Source organism: Paralichthys olivaceus, chromosome 18 (genome assembly GCF_024713975.1).
Source record: "Paralichthys olivaceus isolate ysfri-2021 chromosome 18, ASM2471397v2, whole genome shotgun sequence".
NCBI classification, from domain to species: Eukaryota; Metazoa; Chordata; class Actinopteri; order Pleuronectiformes; family Paralichthyidae; genus Paralichthys; species Paralichthys olivaceus.
This window is the reverse complement of record NC_091110.1, coordinates 16,545,802-16,559,560: the sequence shown is the minus strand read 5'-3', so window position 1 is coordinate 16,559,560 and position 13,759 is coordinate 16,545,802. Positions and strand designations below refer to the sequence as shown.

General features: G+C 40.6%; 1 protein-coding gene across 4 annotated transcripts in view; it reads right to left on the bottom strand.

Moving 5' to 3' along the window:
• Positions 1-13,759, bottom strand: part of cntfr (ciliary neurotrophic factor receptor) — a 198,614-nt gene that overhangs the window by 163,131 nt on the left and 21,724 nt on the right. Inside the window, exon 1 of one of the 4 annotated variants that reach the window (XM_069513855.1) lies at positions 5,644-5,662. The exons of the other annotated variants lie outside the window; for them this stretch is intronic. The gene's annotated coding sequence lies outside the window, so the exon portion shown is untranslated. Of the gene's footprint in view, positions 1-5,643; positions 5,663-13,759 lie in introns of those variants that run through there. 4 annotated transcript variants of the gene reach the window in all.

Below are 13,759 nucleotides of genomic sequence, written 5' to 3'. Positions count from 1 at the left end.
TGAATTATAACTTCATCATTGCTGTTATTGCGACATCTTGGCGAATTTAACAGCACTAGTTCACCTAACACTGCTAAGATATATTTGCATAAAGCTAGTTTTCTAAACTTTTTCAATTAGATTGGATAAATGTAAATTTAACAGAAATGTACATTTTTGTACTAAGCCGCAAAACATTTACAGATAGACATGGTAGCTTTCTTGTGACGTGACCCCCAATAGAATAAAGTTTTGTATTGTGTGACTGCTACCTCATCATTTACAATGTAAAACATGGTTGTTTGCATTTATGCTGTTAACAGAAGATGAATACTGCAGAATAAACGCTCGCCTCATGTCTCCGCTAAAAACTAAAGCTAAAGTATCATCAAAAAAACATAAAAACACTGATGTGATCTGTTGTAATGGAGCCGTCCCATTTAATGCACAGTTCCATGAGCAAGGGTCTCCATTAACTCATGTGCAAACATCAATTCACAGGCAGTATCAGCCATATGTTAGTAACATGACAGCCCAGTCCATAGCAATCCACAAACCCACAATCTGTATGGATATGCACAATCGCACAGAAATGGCTGTTATCGCTCTGCCTCAATCCCTGAATTGCTCTCTATGCTTTTTATGTTTCGATTGATCAATAAAACCTCCACAAATTTTAACTCTCTTCCAGCAGCACATTTAAAAAGCTTGATGTGCCAAATGCAATCTGAAATTCACTTTAACGTGCAGACCGAGTTACCAAGTTTTAACACGTACACATTTTTACCCATTTCACATTCTGTAAATGGAATTCTGCTCTTCTATCTACCTGTGGTCCACCACACACATAAAGGCAAAATCTGAATTTTTCATTTTCACAGTTTCATTTTGCTGATTGAATTGTCTTTTTAAATTACTTGCTTCTCTTGGTCTTGAGATGGAATGATCTCTTGTGCTCTCTCGCTAACAGGTTAGCGGTGAAGAAGGTTCAACAATAGAATGCAGCGTTTATTTCATTATTGGTGCTTTAGCATTTCTTTGACTATCCTGAATATACTATAATTAAAGAGGTCTTAAGCTTGCTACTGATGTGATAGTCAAAAGTCAAAAGAATAACTATAATAAAATAATCTTGCTCTAGCGAGTGCTTTCATAATGTGGAGACTTCTCTGTCAAGGAGGCGGCAGATTGTTCTGGTTCTCATGTCGATCCAAAATAGAAAAGAAAATGACTGAACCATTACCATAGGAAGACCAAACATGTTTGTCTCTGTAACACTGTGTGGGGCAGTTCTTCCCTTTTTATCCCTTAAATCTTCTGCAGACAAGAGTGGGTGTAATCTCCGTCCCCTCTGAGACAGCAGTGAATATCACATCTGTCTGCTATTGTCAGGTTCAAATACAACAAGGGTGGCCTTTTTGTATTTTCTCTTTCACCAGGAGGGCTAAGAAAGAGGCAGCCGCTGAGTCCAATAGAAATCCATGGATACTTAAAAGCCACCAGATGAATGTTCGTACAAATTGGCTTTATTATCAATAAATTAGCTTGAAAACAAATCAGATTTTTAGATTAAATCTGATCTAAAATGTAGATTTGTTTTATTCCATTGCAGTGCACATTCAATCAAAATTTAACAGTATAATTGAAAAATTTTATTTATACCTAAGGAAACAAAGTTCTATCACAAGACACTGTGGTTCTGTGAAGTCTATTTCTGCGCAATGAAAGTCATCAGTGAGCCAGTCATGCCACAGTGTCATGACTTAACCCATATTTATTTGATTCATGGGAAAGTCAACTGAGCACAATGGATATTTTTTTGGCGGCATACTTCGTGTTCATTGGTTTTAAGACACTGACAAATGAAAACCCTGCAAAGGCAACTCTGTGCTAAGAGAATACATGTACATGCATACATGCATTTTTTAAAAAGTCATGAAAGTATCCAAGATCGGTTCTCAGCCTTTAATATTTTACTGTTGTCCAAATTCTAATAATCTATCTTGCAATTAAGTGTCAAAACTGAATTGCACATAGTGACCAGACTTTCAATGATTTCAACTCAAAAAAAGACACATCATCTGCCCTTAGAGGTATATTTACAGTCTTAAATATTCATAGGGTATTATTCTTTTGTGCCTCGCAACTCTACACCTCCAAGAAGACAGTATCCAGACCTCTTTCTGTTCCTCTTAGAAGAACAAAGCCAGGACACTTCATAATAAAACTGTCATTGCCTCATGGCAGAGAGTGCACTGCTTTTGAAGGGAATTGGAGGAGCTGATTTGATTGGCCACTGACTGATGCCAGCCTCCCACACACACACACTGATAATATTGTTCTCCTGAATACACAAATGTGTAATGTACAGATCCCCATTTGTCCCATGTAGATCTTGTTCTTTTTAAATGAGATTAGGGGGATAGTAAGGAGTCAATAAACATGTATTGTACAGTCTATTGTGTCGTTGGAAATCTATTTAAAAACCTGGTTAACATCTTGTAGCACAGGATGAAGCTCAAAAGAGGAGAGTGCCACGATCATCCCAATCCGTGCTGATGTGGGGAAGCTGAGAGCAACGCACAGGCATTTGCATTCAAAATGAGACGGTCTCTTCGCCACTTCCTTGACCAATAAATCGCCATAATGGAGGTTTCTGCATTTGAGGAGCCGTGATGCAAAATCCAGTTTAGAAGTTTAACTACTAGAGCGATGTTGAGTTGGAGCTCCACAGAATCTCGGGGCACAATGTAAGCACAGTCTGTGAATGCTGCTGCGGGCGGGGACTGTGGAGCTGGTGTATGTTTCTGAGGTAATGTGTGTGTGCTCCATTGTGGAAATCATATTCCTAATGGGGGTGTCACAGCCCCGTGAGAATCCCTTATGCCAGTCTTCTGAACATAAAGCCTTCTAAAAGCCTCTTGCACATGAAAAACAATTGGAAGAGCTAAGTTGAGCGCAGCCCCGAGCATGGTGTTTTTGTCCCAGTAATATTTATAATTCCCCCCCTGACAGAGGTTATCTGTTGTGTGTGTGCGTGTGTGTGTGTGTGTGTGTGTGTGTGTGTGTGTGTGTGTGTGTGTGTGTGTGTGTGAGAGAGAGTATACACATACATTATGTTTAAACAGCGCTACCACTCACTGTACATCAAAATGTAATTGCTGGAGCCTCGGGTGCTGTCCAATATGAACAATGTCAACCAACTAGACGCAGTGTGGCAGATTTTTTTTTTATTTCAAAGGTCTGTTCTTTTTCCTGCTGCAAGTTTGACCCATTTCTTCCGGGGCAGCTATTTTTATATTTTCTTCGTTTTGCTATTGCTTATTATACAAATTACCTTAAAATGGCAGTATTCATCTCAGGGCGCTTTCACCCCTACAATGTTTGGTCTGGACCCTCATACTTCTCAGTTTAGTCTGAACCAAAATAACAGCCGTGAAAGGGGCCTCGAGCCCCAGTCTGGACCAATGGACCAAAATTATGTCCAAACAAAAGAGGTGGTCTCGTCTATGCACTTTAGTCAAAACGTTAGAGGAGAAAAACGCCAATTTGACAACAAGTCTTCAAACCAATCAATGTCCAGTATAGATATAGACGGAGCCCATGTAGAAAATGCAGACACTACGTACATAGGTCACACAAAAGTGCACTGCTAACCAAATCTATCCAAAAGAAATGAATTGACTCAGATCATAGAATTCTTGAGGGTAAAAACACCCTAAGATCGGTTTGTCTCATAGTGAAGCTGAAGCTGTCGTCATTTGTTGTGACCAGGGATTGTGAGGTAGAGGATGGAGATGGAACTTTGTTGAGCAGGAATGATGTGGTGATCATTTCAAGATTTGAAGTTCATGCTTAGTCAATTAAACTGCTGCCCATGAGCCTCACTCATAGCCATTTATCAGTGAAATGAAGTCGCAGCAAAAGGATCTCTGACTCAGCAGAAAGTTTGTTCATATGCTCTGGTATAAAGACTTTAGCACATAAGAGTTGGGATTATTTTGAAACTAATTAGCACCCCTCCAGCCAGTCAGAACAGGGTGCACGCTGAGGCCATGGTGCTATTTAGGAAACATCGCTGAGGGGATATACAGTTCTTGACTGTGAATATGATGCAAAGAGTTGCAGCCATGTACCAGTTTGTGTGTTCAAAGTATTCACAGTTGCAACAAATCATGTGACAACAGTGCAACACATGAAATCCCACAGATACAGATCAGAAGCTTCAGCTAATGTTGACGTCAAACATCAGAATGGGGGGAGCAAAATTATCTTCGTGAATTTGACACAATTTACCATCTTCTCACGGCAACTTTCAACATCATAAGGCACCATGTCACAAAGCAATGTGGTGCAACGGGAGATTTGCAGCCCGAATGTGCAAACCAGAAGGAATTATGTGATGCAATCATGTCAACATGGGCCCAAGTTAATGGCACAAATCATGGGGTCTGTTTTCAAGAAAGGAGGTTCTACCCACCTCAAAGAATGGTGTTCCTAATAAAGTGTTGAGGGAGTGTATTTATCACAGATTATGAACCGTTTCTGTTAGAAGATCTCTGTGGAAGCAATCAACTGGGACCCACCAATCATAGCCTGAGCAGGTGGATATGCATACAGCTAGGTCTTAATTCCCTGTATCGAGAATTTAAGTGGGAAAATTTGACACAAAAACTCACCATGTAACCGTAACCTGACTTCCTGACACACCCACAGACTCAGACACACACACACACACACACACACACACACACAAACACATAGCACATGCTGTGTAACTACCATCTAAAAGCTTTCCAGTCTTGACAACTTCAATTTTCTGATTATTATAACATAATCACGGCAGTTAATAGGCATTCTCATATTTCATTTAGGTTTTTATGGAAAAAAATGCTAGTTTGAGGCCATATTACTTCTAAGTAGGCAATTAAAACAAATTGCTCCTAGTAACAGAGAAATATGGCCGCTTAAGATAAGTTCCATATGGACGTTTTTTTCCTACATTTCTGTCTGTTTGAGCTACCAGTCGATGGATTAATGCTGTAGTGGAAGGTCGTGAATTATATCACAGACACACACATTTAAATGGAAATGCCAGTGAGATACACTCATGCGAGTGTACAGTCATATATTCTATGACAAAACTCTCATTACAACAAAGTAGTAAGGACAGATGCTAACACACACGCTCGCTCTTTCACACGTACACTCGCAACTCGTCAAGTTGAGCATAACCGAAGGGCTTGAATATGGATTTCACACTTGAGCTAAACCTCCTTAACTTTCCTCAACAATATGGACGCCTCAAGCAATGTCAGCTCCCCCACTGCCACTACAAACATTCACTCATTCAGATAATGTTCTGCCTCTGGTTTAAAACCTCATTAAAGAACAGTGTTTGTGGAGGAAAGTCTGCAGAATATTTGAATGTCTTTCATGTATCTGCTTAAATGGACTGAGACGGGATACTACATGTTTTGTTATTACAAGCTGCGTTCACTTCCACTGCGTTACAAGTGCGGACCAACAGTGTCAATGGATCTTTGTCTGCAGGAGAATGTTCCTTATTTAACAGCAGTGATATTTAGCCAAACAGAAAAGCCAAGCAGCGTAAGGTGCATCATGTGTGTGTAAATAATGCAATAAAAAGAGAGAAATTCTTACTTCTTTGAAACCTTGAACAAGACTCTACGTCTTCCCCAACGAGTGGATGCAACATTGCTGGCTTACATGTTGCATGGCTCTTTCTTTCTTTTTTCCTTGCTTGCATGAACTCCCATGCAATCCGATACTTCCCAGAGTCTGAGAGACAGAATATGTGGGACCATATAATGTCCATGACCAATAATGCATCAGGAATGTGTTGCGAGGAAATCGAGGAATTTGTCATGGGGAGGGAAAACTGGGCGCGCGGCAGGAAATTGAGCGACTGTTCAACATGCCTTCACAGTGAAATCGAATCTACTTCTAAAGCATGCACGCGCATTCACATGTGCAAACACATTCTGGCTCTCTCTCTGTCAAACTCATATGCGGACTCTACTTACAAATTGTGTAATCAGTGTCATGAGCAATGCCTAATCACAATCTGGGCAATCAGAAGTAAGCAGATTTATTTTATTTAATTGTCGGCCAAAATTAAACTCCATCATATATGCACAGTATGGCAGTAGTAGTTAATTTCACCACCCTTTGTCTATTTCCATCTGTAGATTGAAATTAAAATGCATATATTTTAAAGTATTTTTATTCCAAATGAGTATATTCTCATACTCTGAGCCCCAGGACTCATACACAAACTTTCCAGTTGTATTCCTAAATCCTCTTTTAAGTTAGTGTTTGTTCATTTATCATTCATAGCTTGAATTATAGAATATTTTCTTCCTAAGAACATTTAGAGATTTTTTTTTTTTTCATGGCTAATGAATTTTTCATTTATAGAGCAAATAAATCATAGAGCATAGAAGTGTTTGTCTTTAATGTGTTGACAAAATTAAACAAGAATTAAGAACCTGGCTTTATCCTATCGGCTAATCAGGACATATTTAATATTTCGATAAAGCCTCATTTGCACTTTTGCAAGACAAAACATTTATGAATGCAAGTAATCAACTGGTGATATCTATTACACCGTTCACCTGTAGTGTCTTGTGTAACACTGAGGTGGATGGGACTAGTTCTGGTTGCGCCCATCAGCACTGGCACCACTGCAGGAGGCTGCTGAGAGCAATGAGAGCCACAGATGAAGCATGTAAAGGTTGCATCTGGAGGGAGACATGGCAGAAGGCTAGCATGACTGCAGCCTCTGGGCTTTCTGGTCCCATTGGTTTTCAAATGAGTCTTCCCCGGAAAAAAAAGACGACATAATGAATGCAGCAGTGGCAGAAATCCCCTTCAGGGTTTTGGGTATGATTTTGAATTGTTTAATGTCATGAAGTTTATGTAAATATGGTAAATTGAGGTATTGATTACCATGTGTCAAGAAGTTTATGTAGCAAATATGCCCTGACTATGCAATAAAGGCTGCTTCTAAAAATAAGGCATAAAACAATAAGCGGGAAATAAGCAGACGGGATCCAATCAACAATCTGTGAAGGAGCCATAAATAAGTACCAACAACAAGATGGCAAGCTCTGACGCCACGCTGAAAAAGCAAAACGACAATAGGAACACGATGGCAGGAAGTAGTGGGGTGATAGTGATGCCCACAAAATGACAAGGGAAATAAAAACAAATTAAAATACCTATCCCTAATGAGCGGGATCGCAGAGAAACAGATGGTGTGTTCAGCTGGTGTTTGGAGCGGGGGTTTTATCCACCAGGCATCGATTTGTTGGCCGTAGAACTGTGGGGCTTCAGGCAGCCAGTTTACATGCTCTGTCCAGTTCTGCATTTGCCAGGGCTGCTTCCATATTTACAACGTTGGGCTTCTGGAGACGGGTCGATGCGAGCGATTGTCGGCGCTCCTCCACGGTGACCTCTGTGGTAATTTTATGGGTGCTGTGATTGCGAAAAAAAACCCATTCCGATCTGTATTTCTGGAACAGCATGTAATGCTGAAGTTATGTAAAAGGCTCCAATCACACAGATTAAAACTGTCACAATGAGCAGACATAAGACACACACATGCTCAGGATGGCACATAAATACGCAGTGTAACACAACATATGGTAGATGCAATTAAAGAATACACACAAACACACAAATGGAACCTGAAGTCATTTACAGCGAGGGAGGTTATTCTCCTTTTTTTCTTTTTTTCAATCCCTTCTGATAAGGGGCTATTTTCTGCTCTGGCTCCATGTCAAAGATAAGTCAGCGTTATCTCTCTCTTTCTCGCTCTATCTCATGCACATACACACACACACAACAAACACACACACACAGACAGACAGATATACACATAGAAATGGAGAGTAGTCACATTCAACCTGGGGGGAAAATCCTGGGAAAAGAATGATATCCTAACCCTGACAGACCAGCGGGTGTCTCTCTCCCAATGTGCATCTGTCTGACATTATGTGTCACTGCATGTGACTCCGCTGTGAACGCATGTGTCTGCATGTACAGTAGCGTTTGTGAAAAAGTGTTTGTTTACAGTGACATCTGTTGTTGTCACCACATTTAGTTCACGCATGTGCTGTATTTTTGTGTTTGCCTGTGTGCTCTCTGATATTATGTGTCTGTGTGTGTCTGATATGTCTCCTTAGCCACAGGTGCAGAGAGATGCTGACACGGCTTACAGAGAGACACAGTGCAGGGGAATGAGTTTATTTATCGGTCTCTGTCTAGTTCTCACACACACACACACGCACACACGCTGGAACTCATAAAGACAAACAGAAATGACACAGTGCTACACAGACACACAAACACTTGTACGGAGAAGAACATGCCCGCAAACAGACAAGATTCCTGCACACAATAACGCACATCTGGGATGAGTATGGGACCTCAGGCACCTCGCCAAGGTAAATAGAGGAAATTGCCAGCCTTGACATTTTTGGGTGCTGAGCGAGGCTTCTCAAGGTGACAGCTTTCGCTGGGTGTTAGTGGGAGATGAGGATTGGTGCTGCTTAACAATCAACGCCCTGTCAATTGGTGTCTGTGTGTGTTTGTGTGTGTGTGAACAGGAACATGCATGTGTGATAGTTCACTATGTGTTTAGGTGAGTGTTTGCAATAGTGTCACTGTCCTCCGATTGCATCTGTTAACATATGTTGTTCTATGTATGGTTTTCTCTATAGACTAAAAACTTGCTTTTTGTGCTTCGTTAAATACAAAAGCCTGTTAAAGAGGGGGGGAAAAAAAGTGTTTTGTTTAATATGATTTGCTTGAGATGAGTTCCTAATTGTGATAAAGGGATTTGGTGCCATGAAGGAAGTGATAAATCAATGATTTGTAAGCGCAAAACAAGTTTTAGGATTGGGCAACGGCAGAATTATGAATGCAACTGATGTGTTTATGATGCAAGACAAATTAACTTTTCAATGAAATTAACATTTCAGAGAGCAGTGAGGCCTTCAATCTTCAAAGATGCACATTTCCTGACTGTTTTATCTGAGAGTGATGGCGTTCGATTGGATTCTAAAATTCGGGTCAACTTACAAATTTGACCCTGTGCGTCTTAAATGATCGGCACACACCCGTTCTCATTCAGTTTCCCCTGGTTTCTGGGGAATTAGGTGCTGAGCTGTGCGTGTGCATTTTCACATCATTGCAATATTCATGAAAAACACGATGCAGGTTGTTTTTCACACGAAACACAGATGAAGTTAGAGCTATGAGCTGAACAAAGACTTCTGTGCAACACAAAATAACACAAACAAGACTCATATTGAATACAATAGATTTGAAATGCAATTTTCTCATCCTGCCACAACAATCTAACAGCATTTGTCTGTAGACAGACAAATAGTCAGCTGACTGACGTACGGCACCAAGTCGATGCCTCCCTCATTTTATGTTCACCATTTTGCAGACGTCAGTATTTTTGAGCTCATCATCTGTGACAGACGGGATCATTGGCCATTTCACCAATTTTCTTTGTTTCATTTGTGCCATAAAGACATCAGGAGATGCTTATTTTCACTCATGAAATTATTTCCTCAATCTGACGGCTGCTGCATATGTTGCAGCAGCCGTCAGAAACGTCTGCTGAAAAAACACTTTGATAGCCATACAACACTGAGGCTACAAGCCACCCATAATGGGACCTCTATATATCTTGGAATGAACGAATATGTAATTATTTAGTGCTGAAATATAAGAGAAGACACACTTATCAAAGCTAAGGTATATAAATGCTACACAGGGTTATGTTAGGGTGTATATGAAATCCTCTCTTTCCAAAGCAATAAAGAAATCACATCACATTATAGCTCAGTCCTTCTTTGTCCCCATTCAGTAGTTTTCTCTTTAATTAATTCAATACAGTAATAATGTTTATTTCTCTGTAAGCGTATGTGGCATGTGGATATGACTCATTATGTTTTCTATACATGGTTATGTAAATAACCCCCAATCCATTCACTACACGTCCTTTATGCCCAAGTGTTTATGAGCCAGTGTACATGATGCTCTTTCCTGTCACCTTGACTCCCTTTGTGTAAAGCAGAATACAAAAACATGAAGAGATGAATGATTGTAATTGATGCAATGTATAAATTCCATCGCTTATTTTTTCGCTTATCGATGTGCAAACGCAAACAATGTTCCCTACCCTAGAATAACTGGTGAACATATCACCGCCATTATCCCCCTCATAACCTGACAATACTTCTTCCCACCGAATTACAGCGTTTGGAGCCATGACGACCAGTGCAAACAACCAGCCTCACATTCCCTGACAGCATTCCACCCATAGTTGCTCCGATCAGATTCAGTTGTCAGGTTCAATAAGAGAGCCAGTCACTTCAGTTAATCAAGGCCTCTCCCCGAGGTTTTGCATCAGGCTGTGATGGTGGCATATAGCTGTTGTGTTTGTGTGTTGTGTAATTTAGCTGTATGCAATACCACCTACAGCTCTCATTCATTCTGTGTGTGTCCTAATATAAAACACTCAGCTGGCTAGCGGTGGGTTGGAAACATTTTATATAATGTAAACAAACAACTCAACAAAATATTTAACCAAAGTTTAGTTGTCTTTAGACATTTTTAATGAGGAATTGTTATATTTTCAAGTTGCTGCTTGAAAACGAAGGACCTAAAAGCATTTTGACCACAGGCACATTCAGCAAATCCTAATTCTGTTATCCTTATAAATAGAAGCTTAAAATGATAAATAGAGGAAAACATCTTAATCTAATTACAACAAAACACTCAAGTGCCGTCCCTGAGGTGTAGGGTATTACACAGTTAGCCACAGCACCTGCCTAGATAACCATTACAGTCCGGTAAACACAGACTTTTCAGATCATCGCTGATACTTTCTAACATTACTAAACCGGACTTAAATCAGCATTAAAACATATTTTGAGGTATCTCTGGTTTTCCAGCTGTTAGGCACTTAGCCATTATTTACACACAGCTAATCCCCCAGTGGACCTCCATGATGGAGCAAGGCAGAGTTGCTAGGCAATTTGTGATGTGACTGCAAAGTTTCTATTAGAGGGGCACAGAGGGACCGACGGTTCTGTATAATATATTAAGACAGAGAGTGAGACTACCAACCACTGTAGTACTGGGGTCAGGGTCACTTGTGTAGGGATTCCCCTCTCTCATAATTTCTCTCTGTTTTTTGTTTTTTTTTCCTATCCTGTGTATTGACCCCTCCCTTATTTTCTTCTTGCTAAATCTGAAGAAAAGGTAACCAGCTCCTGCACCCCCCCACCTTCCCTCCACACAATGTTTCTTTGATTCACCCTAAATTTTTTCTCCCCCATTTCTTTCCAGCTCCCTTCTCCCCGTCTCTTTCGGCCTACCCCCCCCCCTCGTCCCTGCCTATGTACTCCCTTTCCCTCCCTCCGTGTGCAGTAGCTACCCAATAAAGGATGTTGTTAATATCATTAGGCAGACTTCCTCTCCGGCCCAGCGCCCGGCCTACTCCCTTTCAGCCATAATCAAGCGTGCACACCAACTATCAAAGGAGACATTGCTAATAAACTACCACAGTGGAGCGGAAAAAAACACACACACTCCTGCAATACTGTTGGCTTCGAACGGTGAAATAAATGTGTTTGTGTGCATGTTGAATCTGAGGGCAAGGGTGGCGTGGCAGGCAATGGCGGTTGGGGTGCGGGTAACCCAGACAACGCTAATAAAGCATACTCCAAGGGCTAGCACAGTCTAATGCAAATCCACCACTTAAGTATACTAAATTAATTGGGGTTGAGGGACATGTACACAAGCGGACGTTGCTAATAAAAGTGCGCTCTGGGAGGAGGCAAATACCGTCAGTTTAGTTGGTTTAAATGGGAAAAAGAAGGGGGGTAGGGGGGCAAGTGTGGCTTCTTGTTGCACTGCAGTCATTTGCTGTAAATTATCCCTAAAACGGGAGGGCATACCGTCAGCTGCATGGCTTGAAAATGTTCTCTCCCGACAGCTGAATGATACAGTGTGCATAAATCACCAGTAAAATCTGGTCTGAAGGGAATATGTGATGCAATACTGCAAGTAAGGAGCGCTAGGTTTTAAAAAGGGGAGAAAGAGGGGTGGGAGGGCAGAGACAGGAGTTGGCTAATAGAGTACACTGCACGCACACACACACACAAAAAAAACATTCTAATACAGGCACAGGCAATTATCTGTTTAAACGCAAGTAGGAGGTGTCACGTACACACATTCATTATCCTTTTAATTGTAAAGACACAGTTGAGACAGCCCCATTTGTATTGAGTCACATTTTAACAGCAATTTGCCTCCATTCTTTGAGCCCCCCGATAAATAGAGAGGACTTTACTCTTGTTTTCTAAATCAAAAATCAAAATGCTCATTATTCTGTTTACCAGTTGGCTGAGTGGAATAGGAATTTCTTCTGAGCGTTGAACTATAATTCCAGTTTATTAAATCTTGGCTCTGGTTTCTGCAGAATTGGCAATTTGCCCTCTCCAAACTAATTGCCCAGAGCTGGGAGAAGGGGAGAGTGTCAGGTTGGGGAAGAAATGTGATCAGTGTAACAATCATGCAGATTTTAAATAAACCCCTGAGGTGATGGAGGTGATGTGAAAGACTAAACTATTACCTCCAATAATGGAGGTTATGTTTTTGTTTGTCTGTTAGTTAGCAGGATTAAGCATTACAGGGACACAGATTTAAGTGTATTTCTCAAAGAGCCCTTCTAGTTCCGCATGACGCTGCTATTACAGACCACCTTATTCTTTCTTTTGGCATTTCAGTTCAGCGTTTTTTCACATTCGTCTCCAAGTGTTTTAAAGTTGAACTGTTAGCTTGTTTACAACCTGTGTGACAGCTCATTTCTTACAATATTAACTTAGCCAATTGAAACAATGACCAAAACTATCAAAATAAGTTTCATAAACCAGAAATATAATAACATCATATAATATATATAATTGAAAATCAGTCAACCATGCAGAGGGACTATACTTGCAGCATTAATGCATGAAAATGGGACAGTGAATTCTGGCAAAAACAATCATAACATACATTTCTAGAGACACACTGTCAGTCAAGGGAACAGGAAGTTCATTAGCATGCATTCGCACTACTGATGAAGGAAATAGTCCCTGAAAACAAAATTTCAGAACTACAGTAAGTACGTGAGTATCAGGATAATGATGGAGAAGAATCTGCCACCACAGAGCACTGCAACCTGATTTTGACACAATTAAGTCAAGCCTCTCTGCATTTGAACAACCGTGAGGATCTTTCATTGTTATGTGGCCGCCACTGAGCTCCACCGTCATGCTTTATTTATCCCTTTCCCTCTGCACTGTAATGGAAACATAAAAGGGTGCATTGATTAGTGTTTAAGGATCAGGCTTTAATAGATTAAAAGCCTCCAGCTCTGAGAGAGGCACTCACTCATACACGCTTGTGCATAAAGGCAAGTGTACGTCGTGTACACGCCCAAAAGCAAACCTATGGACGGATATGGAAAGACTTGGACATGAGTAACAGACGTGTACAGGCACCGGCTTCTCACACTTGAGTGGAAACAGACATTATTAAAAGACATAAGGACACACACAAAAACACACACCTATAGTTAGCAGCGCCAGAAACAGAGCACTAAGGCTTGTGATAGCCTCTATGCAATTGTTAGATAATATATATGAAATCAATATCTTGCAGAATGTACAGGATGTAGATATCTGCA